This window comes from Giraffa tippelskirchi, chromosome 4, assembly GCF_054371585.1.
Source record: "Giraffa tippelskirchi isolate mGirTip1 chromosome 4, T2T-mGirTip1v1.2.pri, whole genome shotgun sequence".
In the NCBI taxonomy this organism is placed as follows: Eukaryota; Metazoa; Chordata; class Mammalia; order Artiodactyla; family Giraffidae; genus Giraffa; species Giraffa tippelskirchi.
In genome coordinates this window covers 183,851,980-183,866,552 of record NC_137278.1, presented here as the reverse complement: position 1 = coordinate 183,866,552, position 14,573 = coordinate 183,851,980, and the positions used below count along the sequence as shown (strand labels likewise).

At 37.4% G+C, this 14,573-nt stretch overlaps 1 protein-coding gene across 1 annotated transcript in view; it reads right to left on the bottom strand.

Moving 5' to 3' along the window:
* Positions 1 to 14,076, bottom strand: part of SLCO1A2 (solute carrier organic anion transporter family member 1A2) — a 107,288-nt gene extending 93,212 nt beyond the window's left edge. The window contains exon 1 of the mRNA XM_081592266.1: positions 13,846 to 14,076. The gene's annotated coding sequence lies outside the window, so the exon portion shown is untranslated. The remainder of the gene's footprint in view (positions 1 to 13,845) is intronic.
* Positions 14,077 to 14,573: the final 497 nt, after the last annotated feature.

Here is a 14,573-nt window from a genome sequence, read left to right as displayed (position 1 = left end):
TGTTTCTTTTGCCTGTATCTTTAGGACCTGAGTTTGAGAAAAGAGGAGAAAATGGTTGTTGGAAACTTGATAAATTGTAGAGAGCTAAAAATAAAGTTATGATTATAAACATTAGAAAACTAGTAATTGTAAGTAACCTTGTTCAGCAATCCTTTTTTGCATTAGGTTTCTGAAATGAGATAAAATGCTGTTAAAAAAATAAAAGGCTGCTCCTGACTCAGTCAAAATATTTCTTTAATTCTGTTTTTTGTTGCATTTGCTGGTATGAAGCGTTTACTTACAAAATAAATTAAAGCCTTCTCCTGACTCAGTCAAAATACTTTTTTTAAATTCTGCTTTTTGTTGTACTTACTGGTACTAAGAGGTTACTTCAAAATTTAAAAAGGAATGTCTCTGTACACACTGCCATATTTAAGATGAATAACTAACAAGGACCTACTGTATAGCACATGGAACTCTGCTCAATATTATGTGGTAGCCTGGATGGGAGGGGAGTTTGGAGGAGAATGGATACATATATGTGCATGACTCAGTCCCTTCGGTCTTCACCTGAAACTATCACAACATTGTTAATCAGCTATACCTCAAAACAAAATTAAAAGTTTAAAAATAAATAAATAAGACAGAAAAAAAAAAAAAAGAACAATGTCCCTGAGAGTTTTATTGTCTGCTATTATCAGTGAGCTTATATTAAATGTATATGCCTTTTATTCTGTTTAAGGGGCTTTCAGCAAATCTTAGTCACATTTTTATACAGAGTACTGCAAAATCAATATGTGTTCCTATTAGTTCTGTCTTCATTTAAAAGACTATAGACTTCTGGAAATTATGTACTGTATAGCAACTTATTTTCTTTGTTTAATTAATTGGACTTTTCTGGCAGAAGTTCCAAGTGTGTGATGCCCCCCTCCTTTTTTTTTTGAAGGAACCTGCAGTACTAGAAATGAAATGAAATATTTTGCTCTAAGTCAAATTTCTACAGTGTATCTACTTTTCCCTGACTGTGAGTTCCATAATTTTGAACGTATCATTAACTCATATCAATGGCTATTATGCTGCATTATGCATTGCTCAGGGCTCAGCTTTTATTTACAAAAACTAAAAAGAAAAAAAAAAAGAAGCATTTCAATCATAGTGAGAATCCCGCTCATTGACTTAATTGCTACATTAAAATTGCTCCTCATAAAATTTACCTTAGATTATCATCTTTAGAGTTTGTTATTGTTGGTTGGTTGGTTGGTTTTTTCTTGGAGGGGAGGGTATAGAGAAAAGAGATGTTAGTTATAGTGATTTTATATCATGAATTGCATACAGAAATAAATAAGTGATTAAATTCTATTTGTGATATTCAACTATTAGCCCCCTTTCAAAGTGGATATAAGCTCAACATTTTGAGAATCCTATGGACAGAGGAGCTTGGCAGGCTATGGTCCATAGGGTCTCAAAGAGTTGGACACCACTGAAGCAACTTAGCACACATTCAAGGTACAAATAAATTGATCTCTTAAACTTACTCAGTTAAAAATTTTCCCATAATAGTCTACGTTAAATAACAGCATTGCATCTCCCATCTATATCAACTCCCCAATCTATTTTTCAAGAGTTAATGACACTTTAATGAGCTCATATAATATTCAAGGACATTGTATATAGCAGTACACAATTCCCAGGTATAAGGCAAGAAGAATTAATGTATAGTAACCCAACAACTTCTGGTGCTAAGGAATAGAATAGAGTTAAGGTTACTATGTCACTTACTCCAACCAGGAGACTTTCGAGAAGGAAAGAGTTCATTACATTGATACAATACATATAAATAGTTGATGTTATTCTAAAGTTTACTCATTATATTTATTAAGAAAGTGAAACATCTGAACACATGCAGCATCCTTTCCCTCATTGGTATTCATAGACCAATAGAAATCTAAATATATAAAGGTTGGGAATGCTTTATGCCATGAAACCTAACAAATACTTGCCCTGGCCTCTCATAATTACCCTGTGGAAATAATTAGTTTTTCTTTATTTATGTAACTGGTGATATCAACAGTAAATATTGGTGACTAAGCTTATTCCAACTCTTCTTATTGTGCCTGTGGTACATGAAATCATAGGTGCTATTGAGTAGCCTTCCAAATACTTATGTACATGCTACAAATTAAATTTTATTGAAGATTTAGAAATACAAATGATTCTATGTTCCCTGTTGCAATACTGACCCAGAACAAAGAATTTATTTATTAATATAGCATCTAAAACTTCCAGAAATTCTCTTGAGCATTGTGAGAGAACATTCTGCAATAAGCCTCTTATTCCTCTGAAGACTGAATCTCATTGTTGTTCAGTCACTAAGTCGTGTCCAACTCTTAGAGACCCCATGGACTATAGCATACTAAGCTCCTCTGTCCTCCACTACCTCCTGAAGTTTGCTGAAATTCATGTCCATTGAGTCAGTGATGCTATCTAACCATCTCATCCTCTGCCACCCCCTTCTCCTCCTGCCCTCAATATTTCCCAGCATCGGAGTCTTTCTTTTCCAATGAGTTGGTTCTTTGTGTCAGGTATCCAAAGTATTGGAGCTTTAGCTCCAGCAGCAGTCCTTCCAATGAATATTCAGGGTTGATTTCCTTTAGGACTGACTGGTTTGGTCAAACCAGTCAATCTTGAATATCATTACCTGGTAATATTATGCTGAAATGAAAGAATACCTTTTGGTTAAGAGTAGAAATGCCTGTGAGTCTAAAGCTCCTTTGGCTGAGTGCAGGGAGAGCTTTTCATATACAGTAGGAGAAAGTATTCTTTTTCTACCCATTATCCTACCTTTTACACATACATAACCCACAGGGATGGAAAAATCCATCTTCCTTACATTCACTGCGTGTGTAATAGATACTGTTAGTGCTCACCAACATCCTCTTCTTCCTGAGCATACAAGGGTGTGTAGTTCTCAACCCCCTCATATTTGGGTGGTGCCATGAGGCTCGTTCTGGACAATGAAATATTAGCAGAAATGATGTGCATCACATCTAGGCTGACACAGTATGTTAAAAAATCTGATGAGGTGTCCCTCTAGCTGGGACTCTGAGTGGCTTCACGGAGAAAAAGATTCCCTCTCGTCTGTCTTGGACATGGAGTGCGACCAAGAAATAAACTTCTGTGACATTATCTACAGCCTTCCAAAACACACACACAATAACCAAAATCAATCAGTTAGGTAACCTTCATGATACCTAACTACCCTGTTAATACTTCTCTCCTGACTTTATGGTATCTAATAGTAGCAGAACCATTCTTCCACTATAATTCAGCCTTGAATCTTAAAATTATTACCAAGTGCTCTAATTCCTCGTCCCACACATTCAAACTAGTCATCAAGACACAGGTACTCTAAAGTACCTTCCTGCTACTAAGATATATTTCTCCTTTCTTCTCCCAGTGCCAGTCATATAGCTCCAGTCCTCCTTACTGCAAGCCAGGACTCCTGCAACAGGCTGCTAAAATAGTTCTCCAACCTCCAGTATTTACTGCTACTCTATACATTGATACAGAACAAGTTCCACATGCACATTTCTTACTGCATCAATCTTTCTATACAAAATTTTTCAAAGCCTTGTTATTATCTACAAAAATACATCAATTCCTTTTGCCTGACATTTAAGTCCTTTCGTAAAGTAACCCCTAGCCTCTTTTCCAGCTTCTCCCCACCTCATTTCATTTCCTATTCATATGCTCTCCCAAATTCTCTGCTTGCTTTAGTTGTTTCTCTTTAACTGATATCATCACATTTCCTCTTATTTCCCAGGCTCTGGCTTATTCCTCCATTCCCTGCAAATTGTACAACTATCCCATGATGCAGCCTTTTGAAGTCCTTCAGTGACGAGGTCAAGAATCTTTCATCATTGCCCTACTGAATATGATTTCCCCACACACTGAGCTCTCCTCACACTGTGAATATTCAAAAGAAGTTTGATATTAGAATATTATATTATTACTATTTTATTTTAGTAAAATACTGTATTATAACTATATCATTGCTGTATTATTTGTGTGAATGACACAGTACTCTTCAATACTGCTAGGTTCCTAAGGACACGAGACTGGAACTTAGTCATTTTCCATTCCACAAATTACTTCACAATCAAGAAGTTAAGCCTATCTACATAATCTGGAGAAATTTAGACTACTTGAGCACTTCCCATATTCTCTTCTTGATATGGTGCTGGCATACAGCTAAACAACTCATCTTCTGAAAATAACTTGATATTTACCACCAGCATCTTTTGGTTGACAATAAATCAAGCAACTGTGCTTTCTAAACATATCATAAAGATCATGGAAGAACACAACATTATATCCCAGTGGTGTTTTACCATGTAACTAAAAGTAATTGATAAATTGCTGTGAAATGTATCTTCATTAACAGGTTTTCTTGATTTGAAATACTAAACCATTTATGAAATGAATACCATCTCCAAATAAACTAAATATTGTGCTATACAATATTTAAATTCTATAGCATAATTATCAAAATAAAGATTCTAAATTTTCATAATAAGTAAGATTAAGTAAATTCCATAAATAAAAGTTTTTCTGGGGGAATGAGATAAGAGCAAATGGTCATGTTTCTCACTTTACTGGAAGAACAGTGCTCTTGCATTTGAAAAATAATGTATGCTAGCATACATTCCTTCCCCTTGACTAATTTACAATATAAGTTTAATTCATGAGCAAATTTTATAAACAAAATTCAAATCTTTGCCTATTGACAAAACTTTGAAAATTAATTTTTGATCTTTTTTGTGAAGACATAGTGATATACATTGGTCAGTCATCTACATGCTGCTCTTTAATCTATACTTTTTGAGAAAGTTTCTGCTTTGAAACATCTATTAATAAAGCACAATGAGATATCAAAAAACACAGTGAGTCATAGCTCTGTGAAATTTCCAACAGGAGAAATAAAGACACAGACCACACCTGAAATTCATTTGTTATACTCAAACATGCCTTAATAAATAAACTTAAGAGTTCTGGTCAAACAAGAGAGAAATGGATGAAGCAGTCGTGATAAGCATATTTATCAACTTAGAAGACAAACAGAAGCTTAGAGTTTACATATTGACAGCCAAATGTTTTTCTGTGAAACAACTTGTGAATGAGTTAAAATAGCTTTATCATTTGGCTTGCAATTAATATCCTTAAAGTTACAAAGGTTGTCACACTTTATATTATCTGGAATTAGGACAACTCTCAATAATTTCTTAGAAAATTAAATTATGCTGTGACAGTTATTCACAAAGCAACTAATATTAATAGTTTTCTTTTTATACTTAGGGAGAAATCCTTTATTATACAGTGACTTTTTTCTGCTGAAGAAATCACTGATTAACAAGATTCAGTGGAAAATTTCATTGTGCGTTTAAGGTCTGTTCTATTTCTGGGCATCTTCTAATGGCTTGAGATACAACTTTGCTGAGATGAAGTAAGCAATGGTAGCTTCTTCAAAAATTGCAGTCAAATTCTTCACCTCTTCTTTATTGTGTAAGAGGTGTCAATAGCACTCCTGATCATTTCAAACCTGCTATTTCTTCATGGGGCTTCCCTAATGGCTCAGATGGTGAAGAATCTGCCTGCAATGCAGGAGACCCAGGTTTGATCCCTTTGTTGGAGAGAGCCCCTGGAGAAGAGAACGGCTACCCACTCCAGTGTTCTTGCCTGGAGAATTCCATGGACAGAGAAACCTGGCAGGCTATGTTCATGTGATCCTGAAGAGTCAGATATGACTGAGTGATTAACACTTTCACTTTTATTTATTCATTATGACAGTGCAGAAATGCTTATGAAGTGTGGGGGGGGGGAGAACAACAGTATGAACCAGAGATTTGAGTTTTGATGTATCATTATTGATCCAAAGTCTTTTATATGTCTTAGAAAAGATAATATATTTCTCCTGGGACGGGGTAGAAAATCTTTCTCTTTCTCAGAGGAGGGAAACACCATTTTGCTGTTAGTCACCATGCTTCGGAAGATGAGAGATTTGTGTTTGTTCTACAGCAAAGCGGCTTGGGGGAACCAAGCTACAGCCAATAAGGGTGTATCCTAAATGTGTTTGTAGCCTGCAGCCACATAGACTTGGGTGACTACGATCAAGTTACTCTGGATTTCTGTCTCCTCTTGTGTGACATGAACAGAATAATGACTCAGAGATTGACTGCTGCTGCTGCTTTAGTCGCTCAGTCATGTCCGACTCTTTGCGACCTCATGGACTATAGCCCACCAGGCTCCTCTGTCCATGAGGATTCTCCAGGCAAGAATACTGGAGTGGGTTGCCATGCCCTCCTCCAGGGGATCTTCCCAACCCAGGGATTGAACCCAGGTCTCCCACATTGCAGGCAGATTCTTTACCGTCTGAGCCACCAAAGAGATGGGCAGTGAGGAAGAAATGAGATTTTTTCAGTGATGAGAATAGCTAAGACTTTGGCTGCAAATTCGCCTTACAATAAATGCTGGTTTCCCCTTTCCCCTTGTAGAAGAAGGTCACTCTTTCTCCCTGTGATGTGTTTCCCACAAGGGCCACGTTGCCACAGCACATGGAGCTGGATCACACTGTGGAAGAGGGTGGAAACTGCTCACTGCAGAGCTCAGGAAGATGTTTGAGGGAGCAGTTAATATATTCTTTAAATAATAGAGATTCTACCCTACCTTTGAATTTCCGTTTCTATTTTTCTATCTCAGCTTGTACTTGGCAGGATTTTAATGGTACCCATTAATTTCTGAGCCCCAGTGCCTTTCAATTTAGAGCTTCATTTATGGTAGTCTTACTATGTGCCAAATGCTGTTTTTAAACTCATTCAAATTTATATGCATTTACTTCTAATAAACCCTGTGAAGTGAAGTTATTTCCAGTTATAAAATAAGCTGTGATGATGTAATGAACTTCACAGTGACTAAATAATAATATATTGTACATTTAAAAGTTGATAAGAGGGTAGACTTTAAAAGTTCTGATCACAAGAAAATAATGTGTAACCATGTTCGGTGATGGATGTCAACTAGAATGATGGTGGTCATCTTTATCAATATATGCATGAATCAAATCATTACACTGTGAAAACCTGAAACCAATTTAATGTTATATGCCAATGATAGTTCAATAAAAATACTATTATTATCACTATCTTACAGATGAAGAAACTGAGGCTGTCTGACCTTGGATAAATCATTTCACCTTCTTCTGCCTCAGTTTATACCAAATACAAACCAAGTCAATGATGGAGCCAAGATATTAACCCAATTATTCATCATTCCATATGTTTGCTTAGTACCTCTTATGTGTCAGACACTCTTTAAACTTTTAGGGATACCTCAGTAAATCAGACTGACAAAATCCCCCATCCTCATGGAATTTACTTTCTAATTTTGTGGGGTGATGGTGTGTACCAAAGTGTACTCTTAGTCACTATGCTATAAGACTTCCCCCAATCACAGGGGTTTGTAAAAATCTCTCATCTTCCTTTCACAGCACTTTGAGGAAAATGAAAAATCAGGACAGAATTAGGAGGGGAAAAAAGTCGTTGTTTTCTAAGTACCATCTACGTGCACTTTATATATTAGTTCAGTTCAGTTCAGTCACTCAGTCGTGTCCGAATCTTTGCGACTCCATGAACCGCGGCACACCAGGCTTCCTTGTCCATCACCAACTCCCGGAGTCCACTCAAACCCATGTCCACTGAGTTGGTGATGCCATCCAACAATCTCATCCTCTGTGGTCCCCTTCTTCTCCTGCCCTTAATCTTTCCCAGCATCAGGGTCTTTTCAAATGAGTCAGCTCTTCGCATCAGGTGGCCAAAGTATTGGAGTTTCAGCTTCAACATCAGCCCTACCAATGAACACCCAGGACTTTATATGTATTCTATTGTTAATCCTCATAAAACTCCATCAAGCAGGTATTGTTACACTATTAACTGATATAAACTAAGGAATAACAAACAGGCTGATATAAAAATTTCGTTCTGAATAGATAAGAATAAGAATAGATAAAAATGACATGGATTTCTTTGCCTTCTCATAATAAGACACGTCTGTCAAAATAAAGGACAGTAGCTATAAAAGAAAATGAGCTGATTTGTCCAAGATCACACAGTTAATAACCGTCATTCTAAGACTGGAACCGAGGTTTATCAGACTCCGAAGCCTGGGCAATTTTGACACATCATATCCAAACAGAAATCTTTTTTTCTTACTTCTACTGTAGCTTATTTTTTGTAGAACCCTGCCAAATCAGTTTGTCTTAGAACTGCACATGTAAATTTCTGATATCACACAATGATGAAGCTGATAGAGTATGACATATTATAACCTCTTTGTAAAACAAGAATAATTGTAGGGTTGTATTAAAGATTAGGAAATAAATACACGAAGTGTGTGGCATGTCTCTGGTATTCAGTCAGTGGTAACTATTCTGGCCATGATAACTCTACACAAACAAAAACTGATATAATATTACATGGGCACTTTTGTTATTAATAGCAAACCAGACCAGAGGATTAAAAAAGAGAGAGAAATGCGGGGAGCATAAAGGTAGGTAACGAAAGTGAGCACAAAACAGCGTAGGGAAATGTTCAAAGAAACAAAAAGAGAACTAGGATAATGACAATAATCTGTCCAAATCCTAAAGAGGATTTGTATCATTGGATACCTTTCCTGCTCCAATAACCAATGATGCAAAGGCATTTGTCCCACACCATCGCATCTAAAATTACAAAACTTTGATCGGACTACACGAGATGCAGGTTCTGAAAATCCCCCCTCTTTCTTCCCTGTGGGAACATTGCTTGTTATTTAGAACAACAGTTATGATCAGTGAGAAGTGGCACACAAATTCTATAAAGGAAATCTCAGACAATGCAGAAACAGCACATCTGGCAGAGATTACCTGACTTATAAGTAGATTAGAAGAGTGAGAGCAAATTCTGAAATGTCTGAAAGGAATAGAATTTCAGCAACTGGCAATGTTACCTCCTACATAACAAATCATATACTGATGAATTCAATACTTCTAAAATTGAAATCATGGATAGGCATTATAAGAAGGAAAATTAATTTTATCAAAAAAATTGCACAAACTTTTAAAAATCTTTCTTAAGCAACAAGAATTTACTGTATAGTACAGGGAACTATATTCAGCATCTTGTAATAACCTATAATGGAAAATTATCTTAAAAAATTACCAAAATATATATTTTCCATATACCTAAAACTAACACAATATTGTAAATCAATCACACTTCAATTTAAAAACCTATCATGGCCCTTTTTTTTAAAGCAGTATCTTTATTTTTTGGCCATGATTAAAGGCTTGTGGGATTTTATTTCCCCAACCAGGGATCTAACCCAGGCCCTCTGCAGAGAAAGCATGGAGTCCTAACAACTGGACCACCAGGGAATTCCTGTAACTGTCTTAATTAAAATTTGGAGATTTTTACATTAAAAAAAAAAATCTCTTCTTCATCTTCACGGGTATAATGCCCTGATTATCCTATAAATGTGTGAATATGAGGCCTTCGTAAGTGAAATGATGGAATAGTGTCAGCTTACATGAAGGCTAGGAAGCTGTGGTTCCAATTATAACTGTGATAATAGTAGATTCTGTGTGTGTGTGTGTGTGTGTGTGTTAATCTTTCAGTTGTGTCCGACTCTTTGTGACCCCATGGACTGTAGCCCGCCAGACTCCTCTGTCCATGGAATTATTCAGGCAAGAATACTGGAGTGGGTTGCCATTCCCATCTCCAGGGGATCTTCCCTACCCAGGGATCAAACCTGGGTCTCCCGGCAGATTCTTTACCATCTGAGCCAACAGAGAAGCCAAAAAAAAAGTAGATTCTGGCTTGTGATAATTCAGTTTCTTTATTGAACACACACCTCCACTTTTGAAATATGAATTATCTAAATAGAAGCAGGTCTCAAGAAGAACTCATGTCCCAAATTAACCTCCCAAACTTCCTGCAACTTGAAATTCATTCTTTGGCATTTCAAAAGCATTTTAGTTCAAGAGTCTCATTAAAAGACAAATCCCTCTTGACAGGGAAATCTTTATCACTATTACTAATAGCCTAGTTGAAGTCACATAACAGGACCTGAGAGCAAAGGCCTAGAAGAATGGAATACGCTCCTGCAGACACAAAAACTGATTAGGGAAGAAACGAGGAGAGCTATAAGGAAAAGAAAAAGAAGGAGCAAAGAGGAAAAAGGCATACAGGAGCCTTGATTACCGCTTAAAATATCTGTGTTCAGGCTTTGGGGCCTACATACATTTGCAACCATTTCCCTGCAATCAGCTATGCCTGAACAATATTGAAAGCACCGGTTGTACTCTGGTTATGAAAATCCTAAATGTTAACCTGGGCCAACAAGGTAGAAAAGGCTAGCAGGACAAGAGAAAAGAACAAGACAACAGAAATCATTTGTTTCTCTGAACCTTCTTCAGACTTCCTCAGACAGTATTGCATCCTTAGGAATCCTCCGCTTCCAGAATCCCTCCTGCAGAAAGGACACTGGAAAATAAAAGAGGCTATGAAACAGAACCAAACCCTTTGAGTTCCAGGACACTGGAGTTTTATTTGAAAGTTTCTGGAGCTTTATTTGAATTTGAGTTTAGGATTAATAACTGTCTGTACCAGGACAGGTTGTCTAAATGTGTTCAAATGTTATAATATTAAAAGTACAATTAAGCATTTAAAAAATTCCCAGTTGTGCTTTTGAAGCATAAAAAATCAACAAGACACTGAAAACTACTATGGTAAGACTACCGGTATAGTGAGAAGGGCAGGGTTTTTAAAATCAGGCTGACTGACCTTTGTTAAAATCCTAGTTCCTTTTCAAAACATTATATATATTTCTTAACTTCTTTTAGCCTCAACTGCCTTATTTGTATGTGAAAATACATATACGTGTGTGTGTATATATATGTGTGTGTGTATGTGTCTTCTTGGCAGAGATAGGAAGATAGATGATTCATGAAAAAGGCTCAGAATATAATTACACCTGTCTCGACCACCTTTAACAAATATTGCCTGTGATTATTATTCATTAAATTCTAGGATATGGCATTGACCAAAGCATGAGATATTAAAAAAAAATTATACAACTTCACTACTGCCACATGTGGCCCCATTTTGATTCTAAGACTTCTGAGTAAAAAAATAAGAAAAAAATAAACCCAGGTCAAGGCTTTAGGAGAGTCTAATAGCTACAACTGGAAAAATCAGCAAGTGTAGGATTAATCTTCCAGAGTGTATTCAAATGTAGAAAAGACCTTTCTGTACTTAATCATTGTAAACACCATAATATAACAATCTGATGCATGCTTTCCCACAGACAGAGGAGCCTGGTGGGCTACAGTCCATGGGGCTAGCAAAGAGTCAGACACAACTTAGCGACTAAACGACAATGTATGCTTAAATGGAGCTGTCTTAAGACATGATGTGCCAAGGCTCTTTAAAATCTTTTAAATCTTATGTCTCTCTAGTACATGTTGTTATTTTGTTACTTTTGAGTTTTTTAGGAGCTAAATCACCCAAAATGGATAATGCACTGCTTTACCACCAGAAATGAGCTTGGGCTATGACCAGTAATCTGAGGCAAATTGTCTTCCCATCTGTAATACAGGAAGGCAATAGGATGTAATATTTACCTGTCTGAAAATAGTTATAATCATTAGAGTTACTTTCTATTATATGTTTTTATCCAGAAATTTGTCCCAGAAAAGCTTACGTCTTAGTGTCACCTATACACTTTTCTTTCTAGCCTTTCCTAGGACTATATATTTAAAACTTAATTCACCCTTAAAATTATCCACAAATGTGACCATAATTTCCAGATACACTGAGACATTTCTAGGCTAAGATCCAGTTTAACAAATGATCAGTGTCCCTACCAGAAAACAGAAACTTCAAACAGAGTTTACCTTCTACCCTCTTCCTTTCACATATAAACAACTTATTCAGCCACGTAAATAAACAAAAGATAGAATAGCAGATTCAAAGATAAGTTCACTACTTGGGTATGTTTCTGACATTTCTGAATTTATTTATTCTGAATGAATATCTGAATTCACATTGGTAGTTCAACCAACTAGCCTCATCTAGCCTGGGTTTTAACAAGATTTACAGCATAAGGAACAGGAGCTTAGAAGCCACAAATGACATAAGCTCACTGGTAAACATAGAGATAAAAGGAAGAAAGTGGATAGAAAAAGAAACCAGAACTTTTTCAAAATGAAGGGCCTTGTATGGACTTTTCATAAATTGTTGTATTTCATATGCTGTTGGGCTTCCCTGATAGCTCAGTTGGTAACGAATCTGCCTGCAATGTGGGAGACCTGGGTTCGATCCCTGAGTTGGGAAGATCCCTTGGAGAAGGGAAAGGCTACCCACTCCAGTACTCTGGCTTGGAGAGTTGGACATGACTGAGTAACTTTCACTTTTCCCATTTTAGAATGCAAATAAAAATTACACCATCTCACTAAAATCATTCTATTATATTCTCATAAAAGATGAAATGACAGATTGTTACTATCAAAAAGTTTCTAATCTGTGAAACAAAAATGTTGGTGAACCAAGCCAATGCAGAATTCAGTCTACATTTTTTCATTCTTGTCCTACATTGTCATTTACATCGTATATTTGGAATACTGAAGCAGCTGCTGTCAGCGTTTGAATTAATTCTAACACTGAAATCCAAGTGACCTAAATTTCTCTGAAGCGTCAGAAACTGCCAAGAAAACATCTTGATAAATCTTGTTAAGCTTCCTAGATCGACTAAATAGGAGATAAGTAAGTCTCTTGCTGGATCCTAAAAAGATTAGACTTCCACCTGGCATATAACAAAGAATGAAATGATTGATGTAAAGTGCCAATCTGAGAGCCTGACATGTTTCAATAATTGGTAGTTTCAGCTGCCTCTATTGCTAACAAAGTAACTGAAAAGTGAAGTTGTCAAACTTGAGTTTCATCTTATCCACATCCTGCCTCTAAGTATCTAGAAGACAAGAGATGTGGGTTTGATCCCTGGGTCCGGAAGATCCTCTGGAGAAGGAAATGGCAACCCACTTCAGGATTCTTACTTGGAAAACCCCATGGACAGAGGAGGGTTCTGTGGGGTCGCAAAGAGTCTGACGCGACTGAAGGAACTTGGCATGCTGCTGCTGCTAAGTCGCTTGAGTCGTGTCCGACTCTGTGCGACCCCATAGACGGCAGCCCACCAGGCTCCTTCGTCTCTGGGATTCTCCAGGCAATAATACTGGAGTGGGTTGCCATTTCCTTCTCCAGTGCATGAAAGGGAAAAGTGAAAGTGAAGTCGCTCAGTCGTGTCTGACTCTTCGCGACCCCATGGCTGCAGCCTACCAGGCTCCTCCGTCCATGAGGTTTCCCAGGCAAGAGTACTGGAGTGAGCAAGACATTTTCTACTTTCTATCCTCATTTCAAATACAGGACATGTAATTCTATTTATTTATTGACTTATGAGAAGTAAATGGCTATTTTGAAGATTTAAAATTCTATACTCACTCCTGATATCATCATAAACAGGTTGCTTCTGTTTTCTATCAGCTTCTTCCGGCCTCTCCCCATCCCCACACACCCCTCACTTCCTCCTCAGCAGAACAAGGCTGCCTTTGTCTCCTGCAGAATTGAAACTTGGTAGGAGTGGTGGGGAGGGGAGTGGTTAATGAAGCAGGAAATGTCATCCTTGCCTCCTTTGGCCAGGATTGATATTTGAAATTGACGCTCTCTGGTGACCGCTTTCAGGGGTCTTGGGCGATCCCACCCCTCATTCACCGTCTCTCACCTGCAGTGCCCTGGCAGGGTAAATGCACCTCCGCTAATTGATCAGGCACAATCTCTCCTTCAAATTTCGAGGAGCAGCATACACGTTTAGCCTCTTTCTACTGGGATCTCAGCATCGCTCCATATAATCCAGTCCAGATGTAAGACAGCTCCAAACTAGCTCTGGTTGACCCACAACTGACTGGGACATCACTCCTGTTTGAACGGAGCCCTCTCTTCTTTCCACCTCCTGGCAGGTGGATCCTCCCACAACCTTTTAAACTTCTTCAGCAGGAGTCGGACACCAGTCCCTGTGTCATCCAAATTGCAGAGGACAGATAAACCACTCATAGCAAACTTCTTAAAGTCATGCTCGCTCACTGGGCTTGAGTTTGAGAGAAAGACCGCCCCTCCCTGCCGTGAAATCAAAAAGGATGGTGGGAAACTGCCATGAAGATACTAAAACCTTCTGTAACATTAGTCTGATTAGAACAGCACGTTCTGAGCCAAAAAACGAGCACACAGGTCAATGGTGTAAAACTGAGTCCATTACAACATTCAGTAAAACAGAACATGTGTATATGATAAATACATTAATAATAGTTCATCGGGAAAAAAATAGAGCTTATTTAATGAATGATAGTGGTATCATAATTGAATCGCTATCTGAAAAAAAAATAGACTGCTAGTCCTATCTAAATATCATGTTTAAAATAAAAAGAGCAAAGGATGAAAGACTTCAATGTAAAA